This window comes from Protopterus annectens, chromosome 4.part0 (assembly GCF_019279795.1).
Source record: "Protopterus annectens isolate FY-2018-M chromosome 4.part0, PAN1.0, whole genome shotgun sequence".
Lineage (NCBI taxonomy): Eukaryota > Metazoa > Chordata > Ceratodontiformes > Protopteridae > Protopterus > Protopterus annectens.
Genome location: NC_056733.1, coordinates 1,981,725,603 through 1,981,733,638, shown reverse-complemented (window position 1 = coordinate 1,981,733,638; position 8,036 = coordinate 1,981,725,603). Strand labels below are relative to the sequence as shown.

Genomic DNA, 8,036 nt, shown 5'->3' with positions numbered 1-8,036 from the left:
TTTGTACTTCCACGGTGGTGCAGCGGTAGCATTGTTGCCTCACAGCAAGTGGTTCTCCCATTTGATTCTCGGCTTGGGTTGAGAGTGCCTTCTGTGTGGAGACTGCATGTCCACCCTGCAGTCGAGTGGGTGTTCGAAAGACATGCGTCGAATGGGCGTGCCTTCATTGAAGGTTGGGCGTCGGGCTGGCAGCTCGACACCATAAAATCCAACAGCCAATCATTAGCGGACCGGAGTTTCGCTGTGGCGACCCCTAACTGGGAAAAGCCGAAAGATCCATGACTGCTGTTTAATGCCTTTATACTTGATTTATTTCAGCATTTTCTCTCACCTTCTCAGATTTCCATTTGTAGTTGCTATTTTGTAACCAGAAAATTACATTTTTTGTGGTTATATCCATCACCACTGTATATATCCATTGCTGGTAATAAACAGACGAAATCCAAATGATTCCACAGATGATCAGTTGCTCACTTCACAGAGCTATTTTAAATCAGCAGAGCACTGTCTGAATGTGTAAAATTTCTGTTGAGTCTATACATTTTCATAATGCAGTAGCTTTGCAAGAAATGAACCACTAGTTTACAATTCTTTTTTTAACATTGTACTAATATTAGCATTGGTTTGAAGCTGTTATTATTAAGAAAGTTGCTAGAACATTATATTTTACACTTTAAACCAATGTATGTACTGCTTATGAACTCATTCCAGATGTAATAATCTTGCTGATAATATTTGTGCCTGAAGATTATGCAAGTGTCTCAGCACCACCCACAGATAACAGAATTGTCTCAGCACCACCCACAGATAACAGAATTAAGTACCCTGTTACATATCTCTTTGCTGCATGCTAGCTTTTCTTGTACACTTCTGCCTATGTAACTATACTTTGGCACTTACATGTAACTGTATTTTCTTCTCTGCTTATTAAACATTACTGCCTACCTACTTCCATATTTTTGTTTTTCATTCTACATTGAAAATATTTACTATTTACGTAGTATTGGGTGACAGGATGTAGATTACCTGGGCTTTATGCAGGAGTTAGGCATTCTTGCATAAACATGACCAAATGTGGTAAGTCACACAGCATGTTAATTTAGTACAGTATAATGCATGTGGAAAGTAGTAACTTGTCAAAGGAGAACATGCAGAGGGGAAGCAGCCAGACAGCCATAATAAAAGTACAAACAGACCTGGCATAATATATAGGTGAACAAGAAGTGGGAGAAGCCAGCACAGATGACAGGTAGCATCCTAGCATATGTAGGATCAGACATTATATTATGTGGTACAGTTTGCAGTCAGTGCCCACAGCACTTTTCATGTTGGACATCATGTGACTAAATATTCTTCAGTGTTTTTTGCCATGTGAGTGAATGGTGTGGTGGCTTGTCCACTATCCCCTGTGATTATGTGCCAGGACATACACAGCAGAAAAGCTGTAAAGGAGAAGACAATAAAATTGTATTTGGCCTTCACCAGAAGCCATATAATAAAATACTACAAGACATTAAAATATACTGCTTTGAAGAACAGAGACCAGTAGGTATGGTGGAGACATTTAATAGTCAACTCTACCCCTCGTCTAAGATGCTTCCCACTACAATAATGTACACAGGATTTTACCTCAGCCTGCATGACATATCTTAAACTGAAAATTTTAATCACAGATAGTTGAGTGGGTCATCCAGGTAAATAACAAGTAATGCCATATTTACTGTCAAAAGTGCTGATAGAATTTATTAGACATAAGCATTAACAAAGCATAACAGAAATCATGAAATCTGGAAACTTTAGCATGAAGAGTTAAAGTTTACAGTACAGGCTGTTCATCAGTTAACAGTTACTAGACTTCACAATGACTCACTGAAAAAGAATCACACCCACCGTCTCCAGAGACAGTCTAAGAAGCCAATCATTCTTATCACTGTCATTATAATTATATGATGAGACAAAGCACTTGAAAATATAATCTCTAAGCTTTGCATTATAGGGACACAAAATGCACTGTGGAAGAAAACAGGAGAGAGACAAAACAAATTGTGTCAGTATGGCAGCCCCATTGGGCTAGTTGTATTATAACAAGCTGTAGAATCACAGTAACCACCTAAAATGATGCAAAGTGAGTAGTGACGAATAAAAAACAAGATACAATGAAATATATGTTTTCTTTCAGTTCACAGGTGGAGCTGTCTTTTAAGAACCACAGGGAATTTATTGAGTCCAAGTTAGTTCACTCCCTTGTAAAATGAGGTATATAAAAACAAGATACCACAAAATGAAAAGCCAGGGAAATACAAAGATGTAATTTTTTTTCAAGAAAGGATGCAGCATAACTGGAAGATGAGTTGCATCTTGAAAACAGTGACAAAGAATGCATGGGATAAAACTTAGGAAAATGTTATGTTAGGTGGAAGAAAAAATATTCTTTGGTTCAGAAAGATCTGAAGCTTATTCATGAGACTAGATGAAATAAATATTTCTGAGTTATGACACTGTAGGCTTCATCACAGTCATGTAGCACATTTTCATCCAAAAGGGCATAGGATTTCACAATCCCAAAATATAATTTAACATGTACCTTTAGTGATCTGTTAGCTTATTTACTAAACGGTAAACAGACATGCACGTATAGACACACACACACACACACACACACACACACACACACACACACACACACACACGCACACGCACACACACACACACACACACACACACACACACACACACACACACACACACACATACACACACACATGCAGTGTTGGACATGGTTGTATAATTAATGGGGAAAAAAGAGTTTTTCAAAATAAATTTTTAGAAATTTGGGGAGGCTTTTCCGCTGCCAGAAAGAAAGTGGATGTTATATTAATTAACTGCAACCATTTTATGATGTTGTATGATTGTTGAATGACAATAAAGGCAAGAGCATTCAGCTGTTAGTTACATTCAGAGTTTGACTAAATTTTAATTTCAAGCCCGTTAGGCAAATACATTGTGAGAATGCAGTTAGCATTTCTGTTATCATTTGTATCTATTTGCAGCATCAGAACACTAGTGTGTGTGGCGGATAACCATAGCCACAGTTCAAGAGATATACTTATTTTGTAATATACTTATATTTATAATATGACTATTTCTATACAAATACAGAGTGCAGTGCAGTGCAGTGATGTCTTTTAACCAACAAGACTTCATTGTTTTGCATTCCTGTTTTATGCATTATCATAAAAACATATAGAACAAGCTTTTTTATGTAGTTTAGCCTGAAACAGTTGCAGAACAGCACATTTACAGTATCATAAAATGATCATTCCTTAAGAACATGAATATAGGAAAAACGTATTAGAAATGTCAGTATTTACTCCAAAGAAGGAAAAGCAGGAAGCCTAGCTATACGCAAGCTCCTTTTACAGCATCAGGAAATATTTATACTATTTCCATGAATCAAGTACGAGCCCTCCAAAATACTTGTTAATTAGCATGCTACAACCAGCAGACATGTTCAAAATGCATTCTCCACCTGGGTACTTTATGAGCTTAAACAAAATATGCAGTTTATCCAGCATTTCAAAGTCATTCCTGAAAGCAAGCATTGTGTTTAGTGAATTTAGTCACTTACCAATGGAAAACATGCATCAAACAACTTAATCAGTGATGAAATTCCATTGGCGAGGCAGTGAGTCCTGATTCGTGTGTTCCAAAGTAAAAGAAAGTAAAAGTGGAGTGGTGCATAGAAAGCCCAAGTAAACAGTATGAGGCTGGCAGCAAAACCACAAAAAAGTACATTCTACAAAAAGGAAGGCAAGTAAAATTTTGAAAATGAATTCTATTTCTCACATGGAAAAAATGTACACAGATGTGTAAGAGGGGATGCTTCTTCAAATGAAAATTTATCAATTTATCAGTTAATTGAATGACTTCGATCTGTTAATCAGGACTGTCCATCTGGGAAGAAAGATTAGTAGAAATGTTCACACTGTACAATGTAACACGTGTACTGAAGCAAATGTTGAAAATAAAATTTGTAAGACATCAGGTGATTTCTTGTACTTATTACACAAAAATATAGTTTAGAAGATTATGATGTGGTCTCTAATCATAGTCAAGATGTGGGTTCAAGACATGAATGCCAGAAAGTTCACATTGAGAGAGAAGTTATGTGATGCTCAAGAGGTGAATCTTTGCATCCATGTTGTGAATTAATAGTTATGACTACAGGAGCCTGACCATCAGTCTTTGTAGTGCACAGAGGAGCTCCATGTACTGCTACTAAAAGAAAAAAATGTGTGTTTGCATAAAGTGGTTTACAGCTTTGAAAGTTGTAAAATAAGTAACAACCACAGGACAGCAGGCAGACGTGAAGTATCCGTCTGTTGAATGAATGCCTTTAAAATCTGTATGACAATTCATTTTGCCACACTTTTGTTTTTGTGTGTAATAGTGAAATGTATAACGATTTTAAAGCTGTAAAAATGGTTTAGGCACTTTTCTGTGGTAGCCACTGTTATGCTCTAGCTTGAGCCTTGAGCTTAACAGCACTGAAAATTGCTTAACAAAAACTTTAAATACATTTTTATGTTAAGAAAGTGTTTAACAAAGTTGTCTTTTTACATAATTCAGAATGTAATTCTTGCGCTCCATATGCTGCATATAATTAGGAGTTTGACTAATAATAAACCTAATATATTGCTAGGGTCACAGTATGTAGTAACAGCAGCAAAGCAGAAAAGAAACAGTGTCTAAGAACTTTAGAGAATGAAGTGTGATAAGTCTAAACTTGTCATTCACTGATAAAATCACTTCTAGTATTATTTAACTAAGTCTGCACATCTTTATGCAGTATGCAGTATTTAAAGACATTGGATCATCACATTATGAAGTGTAAAACAGAATATTTATGGATCAAGAAAGGATGCATAAGGGTTGTGCAGGTAGTTGAATTAAAAAAAAAATCCTACAATTACAGTTCCAGTGTAATTGAAAATGAGTTTTAAGTTGAGTTTTGAAGGCTTGGGTTTCTAGGACAGACCTAAATTTGTAGGGATTTTTTTTAGATGGTTCCACCATATGTGGATACTGGGTAAGTGGTAGAACTAGGAGAGATTTTTTTAACAAACTCAGGAACCTGATTTAAGTTTAAAGATCATGAACAGCCATTACACTTAACCTGCACCAGGTTCTTAAGTCCAACCATGATCACTTTCACCAGTCCTGATGTGCTGATGGTGGTGTATTATGTAGCAGCAGTGTAACGTGAATAAAATGAAAAAAGAAGGAAGACATTATGTATAAAATATGCTGTGAACACATCACTGTGCTTTGCAACTGGTGCTTTGGTATGTTGCATCTTTTAGCACAAGGGATTAAGAATCTGACTTGTTAACAAGATGCTTTACATAGCTAAGTGTACACGGTTTGAGTCCATCCACTTCTTCTTGCCTACTGTGTGTTACTTAACCAGACAGTGACCCTGGGTTGCCACTAAAAAGGGACACTTGTGTCCAGTAGGCTTATTGAGTTAAATGACTTACAAACAGTCTTGAGAGTAATATATAACTCTCAGAGTTATTCAAAATAAAATGTGTGCAGTACTGTTGCTGCTTTCTTTTGCAGCTACACTAGAGAGTCGGTTGCATGAAAACGCCCAACCCGTGCTGCTTTCCCAGTCAGGATTTCAGAATGTGACGACTCATGATAGTGTATTGTATTATGGGGAATCTCATGATAGTGTATTGTATTATGGGGAATCTCATGATAGTGTATTGTATTATGGGGAATCTCATGATGGTGTATTGTATTATGGGGAATCTCATGAGAGTGTATTGTATTATGGGGAATCTCATGATAATGTATTGTATTATGGGCAATCTCATGATAGTGTATTGTATTATGGGGAATCTCATGATAGTGTATTGTATTATGGGGAATCTCATGATAGTGTATTGTATTATGGAGAATCTCATGATGGTGTATTGTATTATGGGGAATCTTATGATAGTGTATTGTATTATGGGGAATCTCATGATAGTGTATTGTATTATGGGGAATCTCATGATAGTGTATTGTATTATGGGGAATCTCATGATAGTGTATTGTATTATGGGGAATCTCATGATAGTGTATTGTATTATGGGGAATCTCATGATAGTGTATTGTATTATGGGGAATCTCATGATGGTGTGTTGTATTATGGGGAATCTTATGATAGTGTATTGTATTATGGGGAATCTCATGATAGTGTGTTGTATTATGGGGAATCTTATGATAGTGTCTTGTATTATGGGGAATCTCATGATAGTGTATTGTATTATGGGGAATCTCATGAGAGTGTCTTGTATTATGGGGAATCTCATGAGAGTGTATTGTGTTATGGGGAATCCCATGAGAGTGTATTGCATTATGGGGAATCTCATGAGAGTGTATTGTATTATGGGGAATCTCATGAGAGTGTATTGTATTATGGGGAATCTCATGATAGTGTATTGTATTATGGGGAATCTCATGAGAGTGTATTGTATTATGGGGAATCTCATGAGAGTGTATTGTATTATGGGGATTCTCATGAGAGTGTATTGTATTATGGGGAATCTCATGATAGTGTATTGTATTATGGGGAATACTGAAATTACCTACGCTGTAATTACACTGGTCAGAATGGTTCCTGCTTTCACTACATATATACAAACATCAGACATAAACTAGCAGAACAGGCAATTAGCACATCTTGTCAGCAGTACAGAATAAAGTATATATGATATGAACAGTCTGTTCTCTGTAAATAAGGCATCCCAAAATGCGCACACATGAAATACAAATGTTAGCCTATTCTCAGGTATAATTTACACATGAAGAAATGTGAGATAACAAAATAATAAATGCCAGATGTGCCTATAGCTGAGCTAAAGTTTAACAAGGTGAGTGCATCTGCCCGTAGGTGAGCAGTGGTATAACAGGTGTAAAATGAGTGCCCTATGGTGAGCAGTGGTTCAACAGGTGCAAAATGAGTGCCTGTAGGTTAGCCGTGGTTTAACATGCTGAAACTGTGTGCCCCTAGCTGAGCTGAGCATAATATGCGTGCTGACAGCAAAATGAGGTGTAAACCAACGTAGCCCGTTTGCGCGGAGCTGCACACCATGCCAACAAGCTAACCGACGGGCAACGTTGAGCAAGCTGTAACAAAACTGCCTTTACACAGACACACCCCCTAGCCTGTCTAGACAGTCATAACATATAAAAAGTAGTGGCCAGGTTCAAACCCAGGAAACCATGCACCATAGTCTAGGTACTGAACCACTAAGCCATGACAGCTGTACTTAGAAATGCAGTAATAGCAAATATATAGGAATGAATAGAAAGAGGAGCATGACAAAGCAGGTTTTGTGAAGCTGATACAATTCCAAAATGGCCAATCACAGATAATGTGCGGGAAAAACGGCATATATAAGCCCCATAGGCGGGAATACACAGCATAACTGATTGTAGAACTGACTTGCAGCCAGAATGTCAGGAGTAGGTGAGGGTAGTTGCTTCTGAGCACAGAGGTGGGGTGTTGAGGAGTCCAGATATATGGTCTGGCTCCTTGTCCACAATCATGAGGCCCAACTCATGCAGGGCCAGGTCCTGTGGGGAGCTTATAGGGCTGAGGCGTGGGACCGGTTGGCTCATGATCTCACCAGTGCCACAGGGATTCCAAGGACTGGTGAGCAGGTCCATCACCACCATGCGGACCTGAAGAGACGTAAGCAGGACCAACTGAACCTTTGGATCCAGGAGGCCCGGCAAATGCCCAACGCCCCACTACTGAGTAAGTTACATCTAATTATGTATGTAATAAATTAACCTAGCTGATATTATGGAGGTGTGTATTCCAATATTACTTTATTTATATTATAGCTGCAGGTGTCCGTTCTGCGAACCGCAGAGCCTATGGCGATAGGTTGGTGCGGTTGCGCCACCAGGCAGGTCAGTAATCCTCTCCCTGTAACTGTAAATAAATATAAAAGTATGACAGTTAACAAAAAAGTGCA

The 8,036-nt window shown here is 37.8% G+C and overlaps 1 protein-coding gene across 3 annotated transcripts in view; it reads left to right on the top strand.

The window, feature by feature from the left end:
• Window positions 1-8,036, top strand: part of FLT4 (fms related receptor tyrosine kinase 4) — a 1,292,248-nt gene that overhangs the window by 89,481 nt on the left and 1,194,731 nt on the right. The window lies entirely within an intron of this gene.